The 17,197-nt window shown below is 32.2% G+C and overlaps 1 long non-coding RNA gene across 3 annotated transcripts; it reads left to right on the forward strand.

Annotated features, from left to right (window-relative positions):
* The first annotated feature begins 10 nt into the window (after positions 1 to 10).
* Positions 11 to 11,923, forward strand: LOC146956293 (uncharacterized). Of its 3 annotated transcripts, none has more exons than XR_015020061.1 (9): positions 11 to 3,366; positions 3,469 to 3,542; positions 3,828 to 3,934; positions 4,020 to 4,162; positions 5,485 to 9,605; positions 9,708 to 9,781; positions 10,088 to 10,173; positions 10,259 to 10,401; positions 11,724 to 11,923. It is a non-coding gene; the product is annotated as an uncharacterized LOC146956293 (long non-coding RNA). The 3 variants fall into 3 exon arrangements; XR_015020059.1 differs by having other exon boundaries at positions 3,849 to 3,934; positions 10,067 to 10,173; XR_015020055.1 differs by having other exon boundaries at positions 3,849 to 3,934.
* Positions 11,924 to 17,197: the final 5,274 nt, after the last annotated feature.

Below are 17,197 nucleotides of genomic sequence, written 5' to 3' on the forward strand. Positions count from 1 at the left end.
ATAACGAGCTGGATTTTGATGCTTGAACTGTTAAGTGAACTAATTAAGGAATAAGTAAATTATTTTGGAGAAGATAAGGATAATTCCTCAACGCAAGCATTTAATGGACAACGCAAGCCAGATAAATCATGTCTGGTTAGTCGTATCACCCGAATTTAAAGTGCCAAATTTATGAATCCGGAAGTGAAGATGCTATGCATCATATGTGTCAAGAAGGATGAATAAATAGTAGTGGAAAAATCTTTTACGGATAAAAGTACGATTCAGATGTATTCTTATTGATGAGAAATTGCAAGAGAAGTTAGACTAACGGGAGTAGTACACTAAGGAAATTGAATCAGACCCCATACGTTTATCATGAGTTATTAAGTTGATTTAGACTAAGAAATACAAGTATAACAGTAAGTGGAAAGAGATCCCAGTAATGGTCAGAGACAAGATGTAAATTTTCGATCGGAACGGAAAATAAAGATTTAATAATAATAAGTTGCGGAAGTTCAGTGAACTAATGGACGAATGATGTCAAGCTCTTTCAACGGAATGTCGAGGACAAGAATGTATTAACGCATGAATACAATAGGTTGATGTGTTAAAGATTAAATCAAGATTTTTGAATTTGAAAATTTTTTTAAGGTTCTGCTACAGGAAAAATTGTCGCTAGTGTAAAAGAGTTAAGAATGAAGTAAAGTATTGAGCAATTAAACATTTTTATCTGATGATTTTTCTGATGCAAATGTCTTGAAAACCAAAAGAATGATTTTGTTAACTAGATCGAATTTTGGGAGTCGAAGTTATTACAGAGGAGATCGTAAGTGTAATGTAACTGTCAATACAGACAAGAACAAACTAAATGGAAATAAGCCTCGAAGATTCAAGTATGTTTTAGTTCATAAATAATGTGAATGTGAGAATCATTCAAGGAACACTTTGAGAAAACAAGTATGTAGTGCATGTTTAAAGAAAAAAAAAATTGCAGTATTTGAAAATGACTCGTCAGTGATTATAAGTCGGTGCTCGAAATAGCAAGAAGTGTAAAGTTAGCCCCATGTTCATAACATGTAGTAATGAGATGGAGAAATTTACAGTATGGTTGGAGTAGTACGCCTAAGCAAAGTGAACTAATAAATCAGAGTAGCGCAGCGAGATATTAATCAGCAAGAAGTAACATAATGTGCAAAAGTTTAAGACTTTGAATGAGATATTCATGGGAAATCTTAAGAGACGAATTAAACAATTTTCCAAACCGCATGATTCAAAGATATAAAAAGTTCAAGTAGTAAGAGTAGGATGAAGGTGTTCCTACCTTATTAAATATAAGAAATTGGAATCACCTATAGTATGTAACCCGGTTAATCGACGCCATGATTTCGAAGAATGACTTAGAAGTATCAGATTAGTTAAAAGGAGTCATGTATGAGGCAAAGATATAAATGTTGTATCTTGAAGATTTTATTTTTATTTTGGTTTGAAATACTATCATGGAATATCAGGTATATTAACATGTATCTGAGGGAACATATACTATTTAGAATATGAATGCAAATGCTTGAATGCAATTTTAGTCGTGAAGTTCAGGAATCTAAACTCCATATTTTTTTTTGAGATAAAGAAAAGATTGATATCACACAAGTTAGAAAAATTATGTGAGCTACGGTATGGGACTATGCATGTTCAGGTTATGAGTATGGAATTAAGAAAAAGATGATAAGACATTCCCTAGAGTAACAGCTATAACAATATTGTTCAAGAATGAAATGTATATTTTGAACATATAAGTTCAAGAGAAGATCTATGATGATACTTTTTACTCATCCTAATATGATCAAGGTGTATCGTGATTGATTTAAATTCTGGTATAGAAGAAGCAAAGTTGAATGACTACAAATATATGTTATGTATTAAGCTATCAGTTGTACTACCTCGTGTATTGTGTACTCGCCAGTCAGTGCACCATTCTCATATAAGATTTATATATTTAATGTACTCGCCAGTTAGTACACTATGTATTTAAATCTGATTTATGGATTGTACTCGTCAGTTAGTACTTCCAACAGATGTTAGAGGTAGCACAATGTTGAGTTTATTCAGATAAAACATAACAGACGTCAGAAGTAACATTTACCTATTTATGTATTACAATTCTTACTTTTGATGAAATAAACTTGACGTCAGATATTGCTCAGAGTAAGGACGATCTTATACAGAGTATGATATGATTATCATTATAAGACCTCGTTATTTGGGGCATAGTTCAGAAATAAAATTTTGTTGGGACCAGAAATAACATGAAATATCACTCAAAGGTCATATCTGTTCTAGACAAGATAAAGAAATCGACGAAGTCGATAAAAGTGTTACTCCAACAAGTGTATGATATTTATCTAGAACTCAGTGAAGATAAACAAGTATTAGTAACCTAAGACAGATTTAAAAAGAGTATGTGGAACCAAGAATTTACTCGAAGAATATCAGACACATTGATTAGTTTTGCGTTCCACTATCATAAGGTGTATACTATATTCTGCAACTCACAGATAAGGAGGTTATTATCGATCCTTTCGACATAAGATTGGAAGACATGTCCTGAAATCAGTTTTGACCTATCACTTCAAGTCGGTTATATTTATGGATATGTAGTCATGAGACTTTATATAATAAGGGAAACCGATAATTTAGTCGGTCAGAAAGAATCAGTTAATAATGGACGTATGTTGGAACCTAAAGTTGAAAGTATAAAGAAAGTTTGTACTTATTAACAGGTAAAATCTAAATTTCGAGGACGAAATTTCTTTAAGGGGGGTAGAGTGTAATATCCCGCAGAATTTTAAATAAATTGTCGTATCAGTTCAACATGTCAGAACATAAATAATTTCTAAAGAGTTGATTATTTATTAAGAAACGGAAAGAAATTCGGTAAACATCTCACATATTATCCCTACGGACTCGAGAAATTAAATTGTTAAGAATTAACGGAGGGTAATTGTGACTTTTTACTTGAAGGGCATTTTGGTAATCTGGCCATTTGAGATTTTTAAGTAGAAAAACCCACCATTTCTTCTTCATTCTTCTACATCTTTCCATTTATAAAAAAAAAAAAAAAAAACATTAATCTCTTCTCCTCCCTCTCTCAAATTCGGTTCACCTCACCACCACCATAATCTCTCAATTCTTCACCAAAATTACCATGGAATATGAGTTAATAGAAGTGAGCTAAGCAAGAATCATGGTTCAAAAATTCATACTCCCTCCATTTTCCTCATAACCGCCCCTTTCCCTCTTCTTCTCAAATACTCCAATTTTCTTCCCAATCTCATGGAAATCATTAATTAAGTTGTTTTTGGAGCACCCATGATGGTTAATCACTAAGTAAGTATCAAAACTCTTCCTCCTCTTCCTTTCCCATGGAATTCAATCCACCCACCTTTACCTCTATTGTCTTTTGTTGAATTGTTCATTTAAATGTTTTAGGAATGCAATTATGTTGTGGGTGATTATGGTAGTGACTTATTTGATGTATAAGGAGCTATGGAATCACATTCAAGGTGAGTTAATACTAAGTTGAATTTTTGGAGAAAAGGGTTGAAAAGTAGAAACTTTGGATTTAAGGAATTATTATGGAAAGAGGGGTATAACAACTTTGATGAATTGTTGTTGATGTATTTTGAGTGGTAGTTGATATTGTTATAAGAGGTAATACTAGAAATTCATGATTTTGAGACGAAATTCGTATGATCTTCACTGGCCTGTATATACTGCTGTGTAACCCATAATCGAATAATTATTGGATTTTTGAATTCTCCATTTAATTCCCTTCAGTTTGAATATAGATTTCATGTGTTTTGGATTAGTGATGATCTCGGAAAGTGCATTTGAAGTTGAGTAAATTCTGCTGGATTTTTGGTTACGGGTTTTGGGACATAGCTCCACTAAAACGGTAAGCACTTTCTCTCTGTAACTTGGAATCAAGTGATTTTTAATGCTATGGTTAGCTAACGAAATTACGGACGTTCCGGTACCAGTTTCATTGATTTTGGTCCAGTATTGAAGTTTGGAGATGATTTTGAAGTTGGGGGCAGAAGTAGGATTTGTGCTGAACCATGAATATGAGGTGAAGATGCTGAATTGATGCTTATAATTGTTCAAGAGTTTGGAATAAGATGAGGTGAGTTCCTTTAGTTAGAAAACTTCCCTTTGGGTAGTTAAATTATGCCTTTAGAATAATAGAATATGATTTAGTACATTAGTACATAATTTAGTGACAATATGATTAAGATTTATACCCTTGCTAGAGTACTCTAAAATAACTTTTATGTTGATAAATATGATTATGGTAATGTAGAAGTTAGAGGAAAAATATTATGATAAGTTTTACGTGAGAATGAATAAATATGCAATTTCGGCTAACGTTACGTAAAGTGAGAATTGTTTGATTTTATTACTTTATTTCGACTCTTAGCTAATATAAATTATACTTTTAAGGTAATATAATGGTTTGACTTAGCTAAGACTCCAATTCTCATTATTGCCGAATATGTAGCCGAAATTGTATTATGCATATCCTCTAATCATACACTACCATAGTGTATATTTATTTGTGTAAAGTAATGTTTAGAGTAAAATAGCTATTGAACAAATTATTCATGGGTAAATTTCCAATCATTGGAAAGTAGAGAATTCTAAGTATGGAAGTTCGGCTTAATTAGTCGAATTTAATTTATCAGGATATGGAGAAAATTTTATAACCTTTTAGAAATGGCATATGACAACGATATGCCTAGAACCTGAATAGGTTAGTATCAGAAATAATTTCAGAATAAAGACGGAATCACTACGTCTTTATTATCAGTTTCAGGATGTTTTCATTAAAAGAAAATTAGTTAAGATAAGTTATTCCTCTCTATCTCCCCGTCAGTAGTGGAGTTGAGGATTGACTCAGTTATCAGAGAATCAGATCAAGTTATAATATTAAAACATGTTTAAATTGTGGCTTTCGCTATCCCGCCAGTTGGATACGAAAGGTTCCCGCCAGTTGGAACGGGCACTATCCGCGAGGATGACCCCACAATAATCAGAGGAGTCCGGTATCCCCGTCAGTTGGGTTCCCGCCAGTTGGAAATATTTATATATATACCGGTCAGAGTGGAATAAATTCCGGGGTTACTCCACCTGGGTTTATTCCGTAAAATCAACTCAGATAATATTGTTTGTTCAACGCTAACATTTCTAACATAATATGACAGACATTATGATTATAATTATGATTATGAGTTGAGTATTAGTATCAGGATTATATCAGTCTTTTAGACAGCGATCCTAGTTATCCCCCGATCGCTCAGTTATGCATGATAAAACTGCATAAACCCAAAATGGTTGAGTTTAGAGACAAATGGCGATCCTAGGTTCCCTGAGATTGCCTACAGCCTAGGATAGGTGGAACTCACTGAGACATCCCGTCTCACCCCAATCCCTTTTATTTTATTTCAGAGACACAGGTGGATCGCAAGCAGGGCAGTTCGTGATGAAGTAGAAGAAGAAGTTGGACAATTATATTTACTTGTCATTGCATGTATGTTGTACACGTCAGTGGTACTATTTTAAATGTATAGACAAGTAGTTTTATGATATGTTCAGAAGAAATTTTATTATTGTAATTTTAATGTATCCAATGCCAAGTTTAACGAGCATACTAGATATCCTAGGTAATTTCTAGTATGGGTGTTACAATTTGGTATCAGAGCAGGTCGATTCAGATCGTGCCTTGGGTCATTAGAATTCAATAAAATGCAGTGGGACCATTGGGTTCCGGATATTTATTCTAAATGTCGTATCTAGCTGAGCCTGATCAACTCAAACTAGTATATGATAGTTAGAACAAATGTCTGAGAGCTGAATAGGACCTATGAGGAATGAAGCGCACGAAGAAGGAAAGTCAGGTTTTATAACGAATCTTGATAAAGAAGTATTTAATGCCAAAAGGTGGCTGGTGATTTGTGAAGATGGAAATTCCTCAGGAATGGATAGAAAATGTTATGAGTGAGACGGAGTACTTTGATATTATTAAACTGCACTTCGTATTTGGATACAAGAGAAGGAAGAGACTCAGGGATGATTGTAACCTTAACAAGAGTCGCAATATGAGAAGTATGATGTAAGGTATGAAAAAAAATTGTCAGATGATTAATGGAATCCAAAAGCTCTCGGTGGATGTAGAGTATGTAAGAAGTGAAGGACTTGAATGCCGAAACGAGCTGGATTTTGATGCTTGAACTGTTAAGTGAACTAATTAAGGAATAAGTAAATTATTTTGGAGAAGATAAGGATAATTCCTCAACGCAAGCATTTAATGGACAACGCAAGCCAGATAAATCATGTCTGGTTAGTCGTATCACCCGAATTTAAAGTGCCAAATTTATGAATCCGGAAGTGAAGATGCTATGCATCATATGTGTCAAGAAGGATGAATAAATAGTAGTGGAAAAATCTTTTACGGATAAAAGTACGATTCAGATGTATTCTTATTGATGAGAAATTGCAAGAGAAGTTAGACTAACGGGAGTAGTACACTAAGGAAATTGAATCAGACCCCATACGTTTATCATGAGTTATTAAGTTGATTTAGACTAAGAAATACAAGTATAACAGTAAGTGGAAAGAGATCCCAGTAATGGTCAGAGACAAGATGTAAATTTTCGATCGGAACGGAAAATAAAGATTTAATAATAATAAGTTGCGGAAGTTCAGTGAACTAATGGACGAATGATGTCAAGCTCTTTCAACGGAATGTCGAGGACAAGAATGTATTAACGCATGAATACAATAGGTTGATGTGTTAAAGATTAAATCAAGATTTTTGAATTTGAAAATTTTTTTAAGGTTCTGCTACAGGAAAAATTGTCGCTAGTGTAAAAGAGTTAAGAATGAAGTAAAGTATTGAGCAATTAAACATTTTTATCTGATGATTTTTCTGATGCAAATGTCTTGAAAACCAAAAGAATGATTTTGTTAACTAGATCGAATTTTGGGAGTCGAAGTTATTACAGAGGAGATCGTAAGTGTAATGTAACTGTCAATACAGACAAGAACAAACTAAATGGAAATAAGCCTCGAAGATTCAAGTATGTTTTAGTTCATAAATAATGTGAATGTGAGAATCATTCAAGGAACACTTTGAGAAAACAAGTATGTAGTGCATGTTTAAAGAAAAAAAAAATTGCAGTATTTGAAAATGACTCGTCAGTGATTATAAGTCGGTGCTCGAAATAGCAAGAAGTGTAAAGTTAGCCCCATGTTCATAACATGTAGTAATGAGATGGAGAAATTTACAGTATGGTTGGAGTAGTACGCCTAAGCAAAGTGAACTAATAAATCAGAGTAGCGCAGCGAGATATTAATCAGCAAGAAGTAACATAATGTGCAAAAGTTTAAGACTTTGAATGAGATATTCATGGGAAATCTTAAGAGACGAATTAAACAATTTTCCAAACCGCATGATTCAAAGATATAAAAAGTTCAAGTAGTAAGAGTAGGATGAAGGTGTTCCTACCTTATTAAATATAAGAAATTGGAATCACCTATAGTATGTAACCCGGTTAATCGACGCCATGATTTCGAAGAATGACTTAGAAGTATCAGATTAGTTAAAAGGAGTCATGTATGAGGCAAAGATATAAATGTTGTATCTTGAAGATTTTATTTTTATTTTGGTTTGAAATACTATCATGGAATATCAGGTATATTAACATGTATCTGAGGGAACATATACTATTTAGAATATGAATGCAAATGCTTGAATGCAATTTTAGTCGTGAAGTTCAGGAATCTAAACTCCATATTTTTTTTTGAGATAAAGAAAAGATTGATATCACACAAGTTAGAAAAATTATGTGAGCTACGGTATGGGACTATGCATGTTCAGGTTATGAGTATGGAATTAAGAAAAAGATGATAAGACATTCCCTAGAGTAACAGCTATAACAATATTGTTCAAGAATGAAATGTATATTTTGAACATATAAGTTCAAGAGAAGATCTATGATGATACTTTTTACTCATCCTAATATGATCAAGGTGTATCGTGATTGATTTAAATTCTGGTATAGAAGAAGCAAAGTTGAATGACTACAAATATATGTTATGTATTAAGCTATCAGTTGTACTACCTCGTGTATTGTGTACTCGCCAGTCAGTGCACCATTCTCATATAAGATTTATATATTTAATGTACTCGCCAGTTAGTACACTATGTATTTAAATCTGATTTATGGATTGTACTCGTCAGTTAGTACTTCCAACAGATGTTAGAGGTAGCACAATGTTGAGTTTATTCAGATAAAACATAACAGACGTCAGAAGTAACATTTACCTATTTATGTATTACAATTCTTACTTTTGATGAAATAAACTTGACGTCAGATATTGCTCAGAGTAAGGACGATCTTATACAGAGTATGATATGATTATCATTATAAGACCTCGTTATTTGGGGCATAGTTCAGAAATAAAATTTTGTTGGGACCAGAAATAACATGAAATATCACTCAAAGGTCATATCTGTTCTAGACAAGATAAAGAAATCGACGAAGTCGATAAAAGTGTTACTCCAACAAGTGTATGATATTTATCTAGAACTCAGTGAAGATAAACAAGTATTAGTAACCTAAGACAGATTTAAAAAGAGTATGTGGAACCAAGAATTTACTCGAAGAATATCAGACACATTGATTAGTTTTGCGTTCCACTATCATAAGGTGTATACTATATTCTGCAACTCACAGATAAGGAGGTTATTATCGATCCTTTCGACATAAGATTGGAAGACATGTCCTGAAATCAGTTTTGACCTATCACTTCAAGTCGGTTATATTTATGGATATGTAGTCATGAGACTTTATATAATAAGGGAAACCGATAATTTAGTCGGTCAGAAAGAATCAGTTAATAATGGACGTATGTTGGAACCTAAAGTTGAAAGTATAAAGAAAGTTTGTACTTATTAACAGGTAAAATCTAAATTTCGAGGACGAAATTTCTTTAAGGGGGGTAGAGTGTAATATCCCGCAGAATTTTAAATAAATTGTCGTATCAGTTCAACATGTCAGAACATAAATAATTTCTAAAGAGTTGATTATTTATTAAGAAACGGAAAGAAATTCGGTAAACATCTCACATATTATCCCTACGGACTCGAGAAATTAAATTGTTAAGAATTAACGGAGGGTAATTGTGACTTTTTACTTGAAGGGCATTTTGGTAATCTGGCCATTTGAGATTTTTAAGTAGAAAAACCCACCATTTCTTCTTCATTCTTCTACATCTTTCCATTTATAAAAAAAAAAAAAAAAACATTAATCTCTTCTCCTCCCTCTCTCAAATTCGGTTCACCTCACCACCACCATAATCTCTCAATTCTTCACCAAAATTACCATGGAATATGAGTTAATAGAAGTGAGCTAAGCAAGAATCATGGTTCAAAAATTCATACTCCCTCCATTTTCCTCATAACCGCCCCTTTCCCTCTTCTTCTCAAATACTCCAATTTTCTTCCCAATCTCATGGAAATCATTAATTAAGTTGTTTTTGGAGCACCCATGATGGTTAATCACTAAGTAAGTATCAAAACTCTTCCTCCTCTTCCTTTCCCATGGAATTCAATCCACCCACCTTTACCTCTATTGTCTTTTGTTGAATTGTTCATTTAAATGTTTTAGGAATGCAATTATGTTGTGGGTGATTATGGTAGTGACTTATTTGATGTATAAGGAGCTATGGAATCACATTCAAGGTGAGTTAATACTAAGTTGAATTTTTGGAGAAAAGGGTTGAAAAGTAGAAACTTTGGATTTAAGGAATTATTATGGAAAGAGGGGTATAACAACTTTGATGAATTGTTGTTGATGTATTTTGAGTGGTAGTTGATATTGTTATAAGAGGTAATACTAGAAATTCATGATTTTGAGACGAAATTCGTATGATCTTCACTGGCCTGTATATACTGCTGTGTAACCCATAATCGAATAATTATTGGATTTTTGAATTCTCCATTTAATTCCCTTCAGTTTGAATATAGATTTCATGTGTTTTGGATTAGTGATGATCTCGGAAAGTGCATTTGAAGTTGAGTAAATTCTGCTGGATTTTTGGTTACGGGTTTTGGGACATAGCTCCACTAAAACGGTAAGCACTTTCTCTCTGTAACTTGGAATCAAGTGATTTTTAATGCTATGGTTAGCTAACGAAATTACGGACGTTCCGGTACCAGTTTCATTGATTTTGGTCCAGTATTGAAGTTTGGAGATGATTTTGAAGTTGGGGGCAGAAGTAGGATTTGTGCTGAACCATGAATATGAGGTGAAGATGCTGAATTGATGCTTATAATTGTTCAAGAGTTTGGAATAAGATGAGGTGAGTTCCTTTAGTTAGAAAACTTCCCTTTGGGTAGTTAAATTATGCCTTTAGAATAATAGAATATGATTTAGTACATTAGTACATAATTTAGTGACAATATGATTAAGATTTATACCCTTGCTAGAGTACTCTAAAATAACTTTTATGTTGATAAATATGATTATGGTAATGTAGAAGTTAGAGGAAAAATATTATGATAAGTTTTACGTGAGAATGAATAAATATGCAATTTCGGCTAACGTTACGTAAAGTGAGAATTGTTTGATTTTATTACTTTATTTCGACTCTTAGCTAATATAAATTATACTTTTAAGGTAATATAATGGTTTGACTTAGCTAAGACTCCAATTCTCATTATTGCCGAATATGTAGCCGAAATTGTATTATGCATATCCTCTAATCATACACTACCATAGTGTATATTTATTTGTGTAAAGTAATGTTTAGAGTAAAATAGCTATTGAACAAATTATTCATGGGTAAATTTCCAATCATTGGAAAGTAGAGAATTCTAAGTATGGAAGTTCGGCTTAATTAGTCGAATTTAATTTATCAGGATATGGAGAAAATTTTATAACCTTTTAGAAATGGCATATGACAACGATATGCCTAGAACCTGAATAGGTTAGTATCAGAAATAATTTCAGAATAAAGACGGAATCACTACGTCTTTATTATCAGTTTCAGGATGTTTTCATTAAAAGAAAATTAGTTAAGATAAGTTATTCCTCTCTATCTCCCCGTCAGTAGTGGAGTTGAGGATTGACTCAGTTATCAGAGAATCAGATCAAGTTATAATATTAAAACATGTTTAAATTGTGGCTTTCGCTATCCCGCCAGTTGGATACGAAAGGTTCCCGCCAGTTGGAACGGGCACTATCCGCGAGGATGACCCCACAATAATTAGAGGAGTCCGGTATCCCCGTCAGTTGGGTTCCCGCCAGTTGGAAATATTTATATATATACCGGTCAGAGTGGAATAAATTCCGGGGTTACTCCACCTGGGTTTATTCCGTAAAATCAACTCAGATAATATTGTTTGTTCAACGCTAACATTTCTAACATAATATGACAGACATTATGATTATAATTATGATTATGAGTTGAGTATTAGTATCAGGATTATATCAGTCTTTTAGACAGCGATCCTAGTTATCCCCCGATCGCTCAGTTATGCATGATAAAACTGCATAAACCCAAAATGGTTGAGTTTAGAGACAAATGGCGATCCTAGGTTCCCTGAGATTGCCTACAGCCTAGGATAGGTGGAACTCACTGAGACATCCCGTCTCACCCCAATCCCTTTTATTTTATTTCAGAGACACAGGTGGATCGCAAGCAGGGCAGTTCGTGATGAAGTAGAAGAAGAAGTTGGACAATTATATTTACTTGTCATTGCATGTATGTTGTACACGTCAGTGGTACTATTTTAAATGTATAGACAAGTAGTTTTATGATATGTTCAGAAGAAATTTTATTATTGTAATTTTAATGTATCCAATGCCAAGTTTAACGAGCATACTAGATATCCTAGGTAATTTCTAGTATGGGTGTTACAGTAGCCATTAATTAAACAAAATAAAAAATTTAAATTACATTGCAAAGAAAGAGTGATGTGCTATCGAAATTCAAATAATTGAGATTACTTGGAAAAAAACTATTGAATATTTTAAGTTTTTTAAATAAACAAAAAACAAAAATATTTTTTGTCTTTTGGGAATATTTCATGTATTTGAAAAAATTATCGTTAAATTTTCAAAAAAAACAAATCTCTAAATTTCAAATACTATAATTTGAATAATTTGACATATTTAATATTTTCTTTTTGTGATTTTTTTCATTTTATTAAATATAATCATGATAAAATAAATTAAGAGTCATTAATGTGGTCATTTAAATTAAAATGATTCTATTAAATGTCTCATTTATTGGATCAGATTAAAAAAATGTTATTTAAATGATATCATTATATGGTAACATCTTTTGATTCACTATTTTTGCTATTAGTACTAATAATAGTATTCATAATCAAGGTTGACTCAACTAATAATGAGTTGACTCATTCTTATGGGCGTGCATTCAATCCCCGCTACTAGCGTAATAATCTCTTTGACAGGGGATCTCTAGGTAATTTTGTAAGTGTTCATTGAGTCATGAGACATGTCCTGACCTTGATGTGTTCTCCAGAGTCTAACTCACCTAAATATTTTATAATAAAAAAAACACAATTTTGTTTAAATTGTAAATTGTAGATTCCGATAGTAGTCGTTGAAAAGCCTCAATCTTTTTATGAAAAATTAAAGTCTGATGGGCGTATTCTAAATGAACTTTTTTTAAAGAAATAACAATAACAAACACAATATAAAAGGAGAATTGAATGATATCCAAAATTAAATTTTAGCTATAATTCAGTGATTTTTCAAATTCAATTTTACGAATTTTCGACAATGTTTATCTTGATTTTTTTTTAAATTATGTCATGTCTTTTAATAACAAATGCACGTAAATGTGTTTTAATACAAAGAAAAACTATTTAATACATTTACGACTAATTTTAAAAAAGAAAAATGTACACGAGATATCACTAATGATTATTGCACCATGATGATTCTTGGGGTATAACATTTATGGTGCGAGAGTGTTCATTATGTCCAATGTAGGAAAGACCTTAGACCATCCACATGGAGCACCTATTTTAGGTGCTTAAGTGGGTCATATATATACACATCATCAATTTTACAATTTTTAAATATTAAAACTGAATAAGCACTCAATCTCGCCAACCGAGCACCCCACAAAAAAATGACCAAATTAGTCCCACCAATAACTCTAAATCGTTAAATTTCAACAATTTTTTTATACAATTTATTTAGGTAGGGCCTCAAAAAAGTGAAGAGAGAGAGAGGGTGCTTCCATAGCCACCCTTCTCTACAAGCATCATATTTATTTGCTCCATAATTTGGTGCTTATTTAGTATGGTGCTAAATAGATTAAGTATCCACCATTTTGGATAGTCTTAGAGATAAAAGAGCGCTCAAAAATATATTTACCTATCTCCAAGGATACTAACAGAGTTCGAAACTCTGAATCTCGAAATTCAAAGTTTGTCCTTCTACTGCTAGGTTAAACCCTTAAGTTGGAAAATTGCCGTGAACTTGAAAATGAATTTTTATTTCAAATTAATCATGAAAAATGAAATATCCCTTATGTAACGCCCTCCTTTTTTTATTTAATTATTTTAATTAGTTTTAGAATATATTTATATGATGTATATGAGGGATATATGATTTGTTGAGATTATATGTCTTTTTATAATTTAGTTAATATATTTTGTGTAGTGATATTTTGTTATGTTATATGTTGGTATTTACTAGCATACTATATTTGTTAATTGTTATAGATATATATTTGTTATTTGGTGTATTATTATATATTTAGTAGAGAAATATTATTTATTAGAATATGAGGATTATTAGTGTGAGTGGATTTGGGGGTTAGAATAGAAAGAAGAATAAGTTGTTGGGCCTAAATAGATTTGAGAAGAATATTTTAGTATTATAAATAGAAAAGCTTAGGTTGGAAAGAGTTTACCTTAAACCGCTTTTTGGAAAAGAGGAGAACAAGAGAGAAGAGAAGAGAAAAGTCAAGAGAAGAGGAGATGACCTTAGGAAAGAAGAACGCTGCTGCTGATTCAGGAATTAATCTAAGGTGACGGTGAGACTATCTTGCATTAATATTAAGTTGTTAAATCATTAGATTACATCTAACAAGTTGGGGAGAGTTTGTGAGAATTTGAGAATTAGGGTTTTGAGAGAGATTTGATGATTTAGATGATGAAAACTTGTTGAATTGATGTAGAAATTGTGTACAGACCTTAGATAATCCATATGATGATTATTGGAAGTAGTTTTAAGGTTAGCACCATGAGATTAGGTGAAACTTGAAGAAAATCTGCATTCTCCCTGAATTTTGATATTAAAACCGGTATTGATCGGTGCGGAATTGGTCTTAGGTGTAAACACGAAAGTTGTAGGTATGGATGTTAGCTTTCTAATGCCGTTGGTCTCACGTCAAAACGATTTATAGAACTTGAGTTATGGTGAAATTACTGCACGTAGGTCACAGTGAATTTTATGGACTTTCAGCACAACTTTTCCGAATTTAAAATAGAAACTGGTATTGATCGGTACAGAATTGGTCTTAGGCGTAAAGATGAAAGTTTTAGATAATTTTGTTAGCTTTCTAGTGGCTTTGGTTTGACGTGAAAATGATGTTTGGTCTTTGAGTTATGATGAAAATACTACAGGGAGGTCTTAGCGAAATTGTATGGTGACAGCATTCTCTATTTCATGTTTTTGCGTTTTGTTCATATGTTTCTGTTTTGAATTGATCTTTGTTGTAAACATGAAAGTTGTTGATATTTGTGATATCTTTCCAATAGCTTTGGTTTGACATGAAAATATGTTGTGGATAATTTATTATGTTTTTACAAAGATACATAGTGAATTATTGTTGATGTTTAAATACGATGTTATATGATGTTGTTGATGATTGATGAATAATGATATTATCATGCGAAGATGTTTTTGTCGTCAATGAAGTCGAAGTTGTTTAAGTTGTCAGTTGTTATGAAGTCGAAGTTGTTTAAGTTGTCAGTTGTTATGAAGCCGAAGTTGTTAAGTTGTAAGTTGTTACGAAGTTGAAGTTGTTAAGTTGTTGAGTCCATTGCATACTCATATAAGTTGGTTGGGGGCTTGATGCCCTGGAATGCTTAGTCATTCACACGATGGGTGAGAGCTTGATGCCCTGGAGCTTTTGCTCACTATGTTGGGGGCTTGATGCCCTGAAGAGCCTATTTACGCTCATATAAGTTGGTTGGGAGCTTGATGCTCTGTATTGGTACCAAATGCATTTGCAAGATGTCTAAGAAGATTTAAGATGTTAAGATGTCAAGTTTTTAAGATGTCAAGTTGTCAAGTTGTTAAGATGTCAAGTTGTTAAGATGTCAAGTTGATAAATTATTAATGAAGTGCTATGATGAATGAAGACGAATGATTATGACGTTTATGTTGATGAGTGATTATGATGTTATGTGATTTATGATAAGATGTTACGTGAACTATGATATGAATTATAAGTGATGTTTTATGAATATATTTATGATGATGCTTATGATTATATTTGATATTAGGTGTTGATGCTTATAAATAATGTTTGATGAAATGTGGTGACGTTTGTGATTAATATTGATGCTATGTGATGATTGTTGGAGACTATTATTTGATGTTATATGATGATGTTAACATTAATAATTGATAATATATGAAGATGTTTATGATTAGTATTAAGATAGTTTTATGACTAATGTAGGAAGAATAATGACACTAGTTAAGGAAGTTTAAGTTGTTGGATATGATTAATGAATTATAAGTTGTTTAAGTTGTTGAATGTATTTTATATGATTTATATGTTTAATATTTTTGTTTTGAGAAATATCACCCCTCTGCTTGGAAATGTTTCCCTTCGTATGGGTAACTTGCAGGTAATCAAGGTTAGCTGCAGTCGTGGGTGGCTATCTCTCACAGTGTCTTTAGGTGCTCTGATACGTAACGGGATGGGACTTGACTTTACTTCTATTCGTTACGTATTGTTTATGAACTTTTATGAATAAATATTGAACTAAGACTTATGAGATTTTCTGATGAGGCCTGCGTGCCAAAGACTTTTTATGTTGAATGAACTAATTCCGTTAGGAAGTTTTGAATTACTTATGTTAAATGATTTTGAAAAATAAATTGTTATTTATTGAGTTTATGAATTTTTAAGAAGTGTAGCATTCCGTTTAAAGTTGTTAAACTCTGATTTTTATTAAGAAATTTTTATGTTGGGAAAACGGGGTGTTACAATTGGTATCAGAGCAAGTCGGTCTGTCCGGCCAAGTAGATGAGTCGTTGTGTCGTGTCGTCATGTTTTCTAGTTAGTTGTTATGTTTTTTATGTGATCATGTTTAACTGACTAACTTGATGTGGTTTTTGTGTTTTGTTTGAAGAAGTAATGACTAAATTTATTTTCTATTGTGCTTGAATTTCGAGGACGAAATTCTTTTAAGTTGGGGAGAGTTGTAACGCCCTCCTTTTTTTATTTAATTATTTTAATTAGTTTTAGAATATATTTATATATTTATATGATGTATATGAGGGATATATGATTTGTTGAGATTATATGTCTTTTTATAATTTAGTTAATATATTTTGTGTAGTGATATTTTGTTATGTTATATGTTGGTATTTACTAGCATACTATATTTGTTAATTGTTATAGATATATATTTGTTATTTGGTGTATTATTATATATTTAGTAGAGAAATATTATTTATTAGAATATGAGGATTATTAGTGTGAGTGGATTTGGGGGTTAGAATAGAAAGAAGAATAAGTTGTTGGGCCTAAATAGATTTGAGAAGAATATTTTAGTATTATAAATAGAAAAGCTTAGGTTGGAAAGAGTTTACCTTAAACCGCTTTTTGGAAAAGAGGAGAACAAGAGAGAAGAGAAGAGAAAAGTCAAGAGAAGAGGAGATGACCTTAGGAAAGAAGAACGCTGCTGCTGATTCAGGAATTAATCTAAGGTGACGGTGAGACTATCTTGCATTAATATTAAGTTGTTAAATCATTAGATTACATCTAACAAGTTGGGGAGAGTTTGTGAGAATTTGAGAATTAGGGTTTTGAGAGAGATTTGATGATTTAGATGATGAAAACTTGTTGAATTGATGTAGAAATTGTGTACAGA

Source organism: Medicago sativa, chromosome 1 (assembly GCF_051527215.1).
Source record: "Medicago sativa cultivar Bolivia chromosome 1, Bolivia_mono, whole genome shotgun sequence".
Taxonomy (NCBI): Eukaryota; Viridiplantae; Streptophyta; class Magnoliopsida; order Fabales; family Fabaceae; genus Medicago; species Medicago sativa.